The sequence below is a fragment of the Sphaeramia orbicularis genome, chromosome 16 (assembly GCF_902148855.1).
Source record: "Sphaeramia orbicularis chromosome 16, fSphaOr1.1, whole genome shotgun sequence".
In the NCBI taxonomy this organism is placed as follows: domain Eukaryota; kingdom Metazoa; phylum Chordata; class Actinopteri; order Kurtiformes; family Apogonidae; genus Sphaeramia; species Sphaeramia orbicularis.
In genome coordinates this window covers 23,194,011-23,204,716 of record NC_043972.1, presented here as the reverse complement: position 1 = coordinate 23,204,716, position 10,706 = coordinate 23,194,011, and the positions used below count along the sequence as shown (strand labels likewise).

The 10,706-nt window shown below is 35.9% G+C and overlaps 1 long non-coding RNA gene across 1 annotated transcript; it reads right to left on the bottom strand.

The window, feature by feature from the left end:
- Positions 1 to 20: 20 nt before the first annotated feature.
- LOC115436036 (uncharacterized) lies at positions 21 to 1,215 on the bottom strand. Its single transcript, XR_003937769.1, has 2 exons — positions 802 to 1,215; positions 21 to 717 (listed from the first exon to the last, which is right to left on the bottom strand). It is a non-coding gene; the product is annotated as an uncharacterized LOC115436036 (long non-coding RNA).
- Positions 1,216 to 10,706: the final 9,491 nt, after the last annotated feature.

Sequence of the window (10,706 nt, the reverse complement as noted above, 5' to 3'; positions counted from 1 at the left end):
TAACTATGAGATAATGTGTCTAATTGTTTCTTTCTCTGTAAAAGCAATGTGCATCTGTTCTTATAAAAAAAAAGGGTTTTACCAAATGAAGATGTTTGTTCTGCTGAGTCTCCTGTCAATGAACAATCCATCAAACTCAACATGGTCCGACTCTGTCTCACAGAAATGACTCTCAGTAACTCACAATACATTTTATTATTGACAGTCAAAGTGGTTAAAAAGTTTCTCCAGATCGTATGTTGTTCACAGAATGTAGTTCAAAACACATTGGAACTGGATTTATTTTATTATCTGATTTTGAGTTGTTTATGGTTCAGTTTGAATGAATGTATTTACTAATATTTAAAACAAACTAGGATCTGTTTCATCTATTTCAATCCATATTTGTTAATAATGAATGAAAGTATTTATTACATTCATTCATTACCAAACATGTTATGGATCCAGGGTCTTTTCCTAACCTGAACCAAAATATCATTTATGTATAAACCTAAAAACAGTCAAGATGTGAAGTAGTGAAGTATGTTTATAACAAAACATAACTGTACTTACAATTAATTAGCATATGAACATAATTTCTGAGAGACAGAGGTGTTGTGTTCAGATGAAACTGTTTGATTCCAGATTTCAGTCCTGATCTGTTTCAATCCTCTTCAGCTCAGACAGACGTTTAAAATCACAGTGATCTTCAAACAGCTGCAGGTTAAACCCAGTTCACTGTCAGTTTGATCTGATCATCAATAAAATGAGTTTAATGAGTTTAAGCCCCGCCTTCACCTGGAGCTCTGCCTCCAGGTGAACATTGACTTCAGACCTGTATTTATTTATGTTTTTGACCGTCTGAGCTTAAACTCCACTTCCTGTCCCTGTTTACAGACATCCAGTCCAAACCATTCCCAAAGAATTCTCCTAATCCAGTTTAGTCCAATGTGATCCAGGGAAGTCCAGTTGACGATAAACCTGAATCAGGTTTAATCTGGTTTAATCCAGTTTAGTCCAATTGAATCCAGTTTAATCCAAGTGAATCCGGTTGGTTTTATAAAGGACCGGACTTGTCCTAAGTGCTCGGAGGTTTGTGGAGACGTCGTTGTTCGTAGATACTTGAAGTTTAAACACAAAGTATTTTTGTATTTTTGCCTGTTAGCATTTAGCATAAAGTCCAATCAATATGTCAATATATCTATTTTTCTTCTTTGATCGTTATTCAGCTGTGAAATAAAATGTTTCCTGTTTAATGCTCACATGTTTCACTTTTATTAACACCAGAAATGTTATGAACATTGTAAGATTAATCATGTCTTTTTTCAGATATATTGCTCTCCTGCCCCCTCTGGACACTCACAGTACTGCATTTCCCCACAACAGTTTCATGAAACAACTAGTAAACATTTAGCTAAACCTGTTAAAGTACACACAAGAGATAGGAAATGCACAGTCTGTGGATGTAGAAATAACAGAATACACATCTTTTCCAAGTCATGTTCAGGGTTTTCTCCCATAATTTTCTCTCTAAAGTTGTGTTCAGTCTATGTTTCCTTGTAAAGTCTTAAATCCTTTTTAGGTCTGAATATTTGCAGTTTGTAAGGGAGGTAACTGTCATTATTTGAATCCCTAGGAGTCAACAGGTGATTATTTGTTCCTACATTCAGTTGAAATTTGTTCTGAACATATAAAAAAATTAAGCAGTCATTTACTACATAATGCATTGAAACAGATGGAGCTGTGTATTGTGAATCCACAGCTCTGCTCTTTCAGTGTTTTATGGTTTTATCCTTTTCTAAATGTGTTTGTTTTTTAATTTCATTACGGAAAATTAAACTCCATGACCTTAAACATCACAACACACCATCAGATTGGATCATGTGACACACCTAATGTGGTCATAAACTACTCATGTGACTGACACTCTATCTTTAATGTCTTAAGTCAGTCATAGCAACCACACCTGAGGTCAGGTGACTTCCTGTCTGGGTGTCCAGTCAGAGCATGTTATTTCAGCACACTCCTGCTCAACAAGATATTAAAGACAACAACATGACAGATCAGGTATTAAATCATGTGCTAATGAACTCACTCCTGTATTTCAGTTTATTTTTAATAAGTCCTTGCAGACACAGCATGTGCCCACTCTCTGGAAGGATGCTGTCATGGTCCCTGTCCCTAAATCCAGCCATCCAAAAACTTTGAATGATTTTAGGCCTGTTGCTCTCACCTCAGTAGTTATGAAAGTCTTTGAGAGACTGGTTAAGACTGTGATACTAAAGGAGACTGAACATAAACTGGATCCAATGCAGTTTGCATACAAGCCCAACAGAGGAGTGGAAGACGCCACACTGACTCTTTTAAACATGATTTTTAAACATGTGGAGGATAAAGGGGCATCTGCAAGGCTTTTATTTATAGACTTCTCTTCCGCTTTTAATACAATCCAGCCCCACATTTTAATTAAAAGGCTTTTAGAACAGTTTAAGATTAGTAAAAATCTGATGGGCTGGATTTTAGATTTTTTAACAGACAGACCACAAAGAGTGAGGATGAATGAGGTTCTGTCCAACCCAGTGTTCTCCTCCACTGGTTCTCCCCAAGGCTGTGTCCTGTCTCCGCTATTATACATTCTCTACACAAATATGTGTCAGAGTAAACATGAAAACAGGACCATCATTAAGTATGCTGATGATTCAGTCATTGTCAGCCTGCTAAAAGAGGGGGAGACCAGTCACAGCCCTGTCATTGATGACTTTGTCCAGTGGTGTGAGGAGTCCTACCTTCACCTGAACATATCAAAAACAAAAGATATGATCACTGATTTTAGAAAACAGCAGGACAGGCACGGAGTCACTTTAATTAAAGGTCAGACTATAGAGCAAGTGCAATCATACAAATACCTTGGGACTATAATTGATGAAAAACTGAGTTTTAATGAAAACTGCATGTCTGTGTGTAAAAAGGGCCATCGGCGCCTCCACTGCCCTAGGAAACTGGCACACTTCCACACTGACCGAACCATTTTAACTTTGTTTATTGTTCCTGTATTGAGTCTGTTTTATCTTTTTGCCTGGTGGCGTGGTTCGGTCAGACCTCAGTTGCAGAGAGAAACTCACTAAATCAAATAGTGAGATGGTCTAGTCGCCTGATTGGTGAGTCCCAGTCTTGCCGTGCCTCCCTGTACACTAAACAGGTACAGAGGATGGCTTCATCAGTTCTTAACAACGACTCCCATCCTTTACAAGGTGAATTTCAGCTACTTTCCTCTGGACGGAGGTTCTTAGTCCCAAGGTGCAGGACACAGCGTTATAAAAACAGCTTTGTTCCTGTCGCCGTCACTGAGCTCAATAAGAAATAGTGACATTGCACTTTCTAACTTATTTTAGTTATTTATCCCATTTCTTTGCTCAATTTATTATTATTATTATTGTGACTTCAAATTTTTAAGTTTTATGTTCTTATGCTGGTTTTTATCCCAGATTGTTCTTATCTTTTCTGGTTTTTATTGTGTTTTATTGCATCTTGTTTTTACTTATTTGATCTTATTTATTTATTTTATTCTTTAACTTATCCATGCTGCTATAGTGATGAATGGTGGAACACTGAGCACTTTTTGTCTTTTTGTCCTGTCTGTAAGCGGGATCAAGTACCTGTCTTACATGTTCAGTGTATGTACTGTTGTAATACCAAAGCAATCACCTAGACTGCAAAAGAAATCTACCTACGGGTACAAATAAAGTAACCTTGACCTTGAGGTATTATATTCAGATATCACAACACAGGGCATATTTAGTCGAGTTAACATCAAAATAAGGCAGATGATAATCGCACCTGAGTGGAAATCCTTCTGGCAGAAGGTTAGTCTTTTTGATACATAGTTAATGTGTGAACGGGTCTGTTTTAACACAAACTATGATCTCTTACCTAAACCTGAGTACAGGTAGTTTAGTGTCTAAACTGAATAGTTCTAATTCAAACCCAGCAGTTTAAACCAGTACTTATGATTCTAAACCTAACCCATTAGTTTGGTTCTATAACTAACCCAGTAGTTTTGATTGTAAACCTAACCTGGTAGTTGGTTGTAAATATAACCCAGTAGTTATGTTGTAAACAGAATCCATCAGTACTGGTTCTGAACCTAACCTACCCAGTAGTTTATGTGTTAAGCTTAACCCAGTAGCTGTACATGTAAACCTAACCATTTGTTTTGGTTCTAAACCTAATGTTCAACTGTTTCTTCAGTTTTTGGTTCTGTGAAGTCGGTCTTAAATTTCAGGCTTAATAAGTCTGAAATCAAGAACAGATCATCAGTGTTCACTTGAAATCTGTTGAAAACAAATGATTTAAAGCAATGAATATGTCAAGTAAACTCTGGGTATAAAGGCCATGTGAGAAGAAAAACAAAGTCCCCATAGAAAGTAAAAACCTGAAACAACCCAATACTGTTCTGTTTCCACATTCAAAACAATACAGATTCATCCACACACTTCAGGTGTTTTTATGGCTATGAAAGTCTGAAACTACACTTAAACTCTACATAAGGTTCAGAAACCTGGGTGAAAGTGAATTTGTTTAATGTTTATATTGAGCAATTTTATTCAGTTTTTATGATTTTATTTCCTTCCTCATCATATGATTTTTCCTCCATGAGCTCAGATGTGAACAGACCAGCTGATACAATCCATGATCAATAATTAACAGTGAGCTCAGTTAAATCCCACCAGCTTCATTTGAATTTCAGAAATGTCTCTGAATCCAGAAAGAGTGGTGCAAAAGAGACCGGAGGTCCCCTCTCCAGTGGGATGGAGGAAGGTGACCATCACCTACAAACGGGACCAAACTATGATGTCTGCGGTAAGACCCAGCTCCACCTGAACAGACATTTTAACACAATCTTGAGAAAATCTACTGAAAAAAAAAAAACAACACTTTTTATAATTCATGTGTGCTTCCATCCATTGCAGTAAACTGCCAGTATTTCTGCTGACTTTCACAAAATCCTCAAAAGACATTGTGTATTTGTGCATGTTTCTCCGATTGCAACAAACAAATTATTTATCTGACTTTTGAGAAAGTCCTACAAAGAACATCTGGATTCCTGTTCATTTATATATATCCAGAATATTGCATATTTTTATTGAATTTTCAGAAAACCACCAAAAGAAATGTGACTTAATGTGCATTTTAATCATCACAAATCCATCTCGGTCACTGATTTAATGATTCAGCACCACATTCAGCCAGTATTTAATTCATTAACCGACAGATACACATTCATTCCCATTAAGGAAATTCCTTTTGTTCATTTTGTTTGTTTGTTTCATTTTGTTAATATTTTAGTTAATTTGTTGATTGTTGGTCTATACTAACGATTATTTTATTGATTTTGTTTATTTTCTTGATTATTTTGTCCATATTTTGACACAGTTTATAGTTACAGTTGTCGTTATTCCGTTACATAACGTTTGGTTTTGCACATTCATTTCTTTTCATATCAGCAGCAGTGACTGTACCTTTTTTCAGGTACTTCAGTCTTTACCCACAGGAAACACTTCTTTTCAAAATTTTCACTTGTTTTATTCATTTGTTTATTTATTAGAAATGGAAATGTGTACTTAAAGAGCTGGATGGAAACACACTTAATGGTCTTAGGATGTAGTGGAGACCAAAGCAGAGCTAAAAGGACACAGATTTAACAGGTAGTAACAGGCAACATGACGGCTGGGTTCACCTGTCTGTTTATCTGTTTATAGGTGGTGATGATAGTGGCTGGTTTGCTGCTCTTAATGTGTGGGTCCACCATCGCATCTTGGGAATCTACTCTGGCTGTTCGGAGTTGTTTGTGTGTCACAACACCTCTGTTTGTAAGTCACATTTACTTCTGAACCAGACACATTCAATAATCTAGAACAGTCAATCATGTCAGAAATATGTGTGCATGTTTCAAATGCAATGGATAAAGAAGTATTCTGAAATTACCTCAGATACTACACTGTAAAAAAAAAAAAATATTTAGGCTACGTCCATTTTCAACATTCCATGTTTAGGAGGAAATGGACAATTAAAATCTAAATGAACACAAAAAGGAGTTAAGCTTTAATCCTTCTAAACATTTGTGTCTTTTTTTGTTGAGAATATTGTGGTATTTTGAGCCTCAGTCATGCTTTGTTCCTTGGCTTGTTTTATGATTTCATGTTGCATTATTAGGTTGATATAAAATATATTAATTATAATTCGAATCCCAAAGGAGGTGACTAAAGAGTTATTGAGTCATGAAGGAGCATCTGGGAAAAGCCTATTATTTAAAAGCTGCTCCCTCATCCATTAATCCATTAACCCATAAACACCCAGGCTGACTTTTGTGGCAGTTCCTAAATAAATTTTTCTCTCTATTTAACCTTTCCTAAGTTATTTATTGCTAGTTAGTATAACATTATCCTGTGCATTTTACATTTTTTCAGTGAAATTCATCTATTCTCCTATGTTTAATTCACTGGTGATGTAGATGTTCATCAAAGCTCAGAGTAAATTCAAAGGTTATTGTATCAACACAGAAACAACTGATGAAAAAAGTGACTTGTTCAGTAAAATCTATCATTAACTGAACATAAAAACAAGTGTCTCTCCATCCACTGTTGTTGATCCAACTCCATGGGTTTTACTGATGAATAAATGTTGTAGGAGATGACAGTGTTTCCATGGTAACTACGGAGCCTCTGAACGACCAAATGGGTCATATCTGTTGATCAAGAAAACATGACAAACACCATTTCACCTCAATCATCTACATGTGTTGATAGGATTCATGGATGAATAGTTGCTAAACAATTAGATCAGTAGATGCTTTTGGTCAGCAGTGGATGTTTGAGTCTTTATGGGTTAATGTGACTGAATGGAGCTAAAGCTAACAACTACAGTGGAGTAGAAAGAACAATATAATCTCCTAGATGTGGTGGAGTAAACAAACATAGGTGCAGAAAACAGCCCTGAAGATGTCTCAAGTGACGTCCTATATAAAGGTGCAATCTATGTTCACATGTGACCTGTTATGTTCAAGTGACAGTTGTTGTATCTCTGCTTTTCCACAGTGCATCATAACTGGGGTACTGACGCTTGCTACACATTCCGTAGTGCCCAAAAGCTCTATGGTGAGGAATTCTTTATTATGATAAAACTGCTGGGGTCCAGGTAGTTCCGATGGATCAGAATTGCTGACATGTGTCTGCTCTGCAGGTGAAAAGGGTCCTCATCCACACCATTCTGTCAGCTCTGCTTTCATTTGTTACCGTCATCCTCTATTTCCTGGATACGATCTATTACAGACTATATAGGGTGAGGACTTGGTTTCACTGTGTTTATCAGTAAAACATCACCTTAGCTGAGGTTGTAGTTAACCCATAAAGACCCAGTGCTACTTTTGTGGTGGTCCCCAAAGCCTTTCTTAAGTGGTTTATTGACATTTATAGTAATACTATGCTCAGTATTTTGCATTTTTCAGTGATAAACAGGTATTTTCCTATATTTAACTAATTGATCAAGCAGATGTTCATAAAAGCTGAAATTAAAGTTGAGGGTTATATCAAAAACAGAGAAAATGGAAGAAAAAGTTACTTTTTCAGTAAAATATATCAATAATTGAACATAAAAAATGAATGGAGAAACAAGTTTCTCCATTCATTGTCATTTGTCAAACTCCATGGATTTTACTGATGAATCAATGTTGCAGAAGATGAAGGTGTCTCCATGTTCACTACGGAGCCTCTGAATGTCCAAATGGGTCATATCTGATGACCGTGAAAAGATGACAAACTGCATTTTATACCAATTATTTACATGTATTGATAGGATTAGTGGATTAACAGGTATTACATTTTTTATATCAGTAAATGATTTTGGTTGCCAGTGGATGTTTGGGTCTTTATGGGTTAAACTGTTCAGAATCTGTTTTGTTTGTGTTCGTAAATAAGATATTCTATAAAGTGCTTTATACAATAAATGCATGACACACACAATAAATGAAAAATCCTATTGTTTTACAACTAAATGATAAAACCTCAAACCAAAAAAAGGTGGGATAGTATGTTAAATTAAACTTAATACTGATAAAAGTGATTATTAAATTATTTTTGACCTTTACTCTGAAAGACAACAAAACATAATGACTTTCAACTCAAGAAATGTATTGTTTTTTCAAAATGTGGGAAGATGTGGGGTTTTACATGATGCTTTACACTGATTTACCCATCAATAATATTTATATGCATGTTGTGTTTTCATCAGGATGACAGTTTCACAACTATATTATTATCCGGGATTTGTCTCATTTTCACATCATTGGAGTTGGTTCTGTCCCTTCATATCACTTTGTCTGTGTCAAAAAAACACTCTCTTAAGGTGAGTTAAACTAAGCACTGTCAGTGTGTTACCGCATTATGTAGAATCACTATGTAAAGGTCAGTTAAAGTGCATCCTGGTGGTGAGGTGAAACATTACTCTGTCAAAGTGTGTTTAAGTTTATTCATGTTGTAAACCATGGGGTTTCAAATATATAAATACTGTTTTGTTTATCCTTCTGAATTTTTAGCAAATCACCATTGTTAAACCATATGCACCATATGGTACAGTGAATAAACAGACTCTACCCAAAAATCAGACTCCACCCACAAACAAGACTCCACCCACTGAAGCACAAGCTCCACCCATTGTCCATAAGGTCAGTGAGGACACTGTTTCCATTCACACTAATATTTAGGGATGTAAGAAGATTCTATACACATTATAGTTTTTGATAATCTGTTAAGTCTCAAAAACTCTACATGAGATGTTTACAGAGAATAACAACTCATTTTCTGTTGTATGTAGCCTCCACGTAAGCAGAAGGTCAGCTAAAAGCCCAACAGAACACAATCCAAACAACAAGCACTTAAATGGGCAAATATCTAAAACAATCTAACAGTCCCAGACCAGCCTGTGTCATGAATAATTTAATAAAACAGACCAATGTGACAAATTTACGCCACTAAGCTAACACTAAGCAGATTCAACAGTACAAGCATTATTTTTCTATTTCTCTGTAAAACTCACTGAGCGAGCCAAAGAAGAGCAAAAATAAGAGTTTATAAAGGCATCATAAAGTAATGAACCTTCATCTTACCTTAGTTTTTTTCTGATCATAACTTGGTTTTATATGAATGAAGCTTCTGCTATCAGCTAATCCATTGTTTTGTGTTACACTGAAATGGTTCCAACTGGAAACAAATGGCCCAGGGTTTAACACGTTAACGGAAACAAGAAGTTTGGTAAACACTCTAACCGACTTGTGTTCATTGTAATTCAATCCTTAATGATTGAATTACAGATTACACCCTGTATTCTTAAATTTCTTTGACAAAAGCGTCATGTCCGTCTTATCTGTGATTGGTTTACGTGGCGCCTGTTAGTCCCATCTTCATATTTGGATTCAAACCCAGAATTCCAGACGGATTTCTTATTGAGAAAGACGGACAGGGTGCAATCTGTAATTCAGTCCTTATTTTTGAATCAAACAACCGACAAGAGTTGTAAAAAGATTTGCAGACTTAGAACTGACTTGGCGTATGATGCATTGTGAAATACCCACCTCCCAGACTTGTGACTGGTCTGGTATAAAATAGATCAGCCATAATTCACAGCGAACGGAGCAGGTCCAGGCTGTTTTCTCAGTACTGAATACACTGAGAAAACCAGATGGCTGGCCAGGCTAGTTCCTAAGTGCTCTGTAATGATACACAGGAAGGACTGAATCTAAAAGAGATAAAATAAGTCATTTTGCTTTTGATAATAAAGGTCTAATTGGATTAACAAGTTATCTGTATAATCAAATACTCAAAAAACACAATGAGCATGAAAGCAATTATTAAGATGCTGAAGAAAAATGTGGGGTTATCATTATTTATAGTTTTTTATTTATTATTTTACTGGTCCAGTCCTATGGGGCTGTTCTCGGTGCTTTTCCTGTCTCTGTCATTTAACTGTAGTCTAAAAGTCAAACACAACAACACTGGTATAGCTGTCACTGAATCATCTCTTTCTGTTGTGATGTATCAGCACATTTTGTGTGAAGCTTTGTGCCACATTTATACACATTTTGTGAATGAAGCCAAAGAGTTATTCAGAACAACAGCAAACACTGAATATTTTATGTAGGTAAACCTTGTCCATGTTGTATTTTTTAATTCTGTTCATGTTGTTGTTTATAGAAACCTCCAAATTACAACACCACCGCTTTCTGAAAAGCCCCGCCCACTCACATGATGCCCCGCCCCCTCGACTGATGGATTTCACCTTTAAGAACTAGTTTGATGAACATGTCTTCTACTCTGATGTGATAAATTGTTGTTTCTTGTTTTAAATACTATGTTCTCACTGAGTCACTGCTTATAAATATTCCTTAACGTCATTATTGTCGTGTTCTGCAGCCGCTGTTTTCATGTCAAATGCTTGTTAACTGTTAAACATGGTCTCAGTTTAAAGACATATTTTGGTTTTTAGTTTGCAGATATTTTATATTAAATGTGGCCACAGATTAAATCCTGAGATGAATGTCTGTAATTTTTTTTTTTCCTGAGACAAAAGTCACATACATTAACACTTCATTCATGCACTCATTACATCAGGGATAACTTACATTGAACCAATTGTCACTACAGAATAAACCCCAAAGCACTAATTAATGCACATCT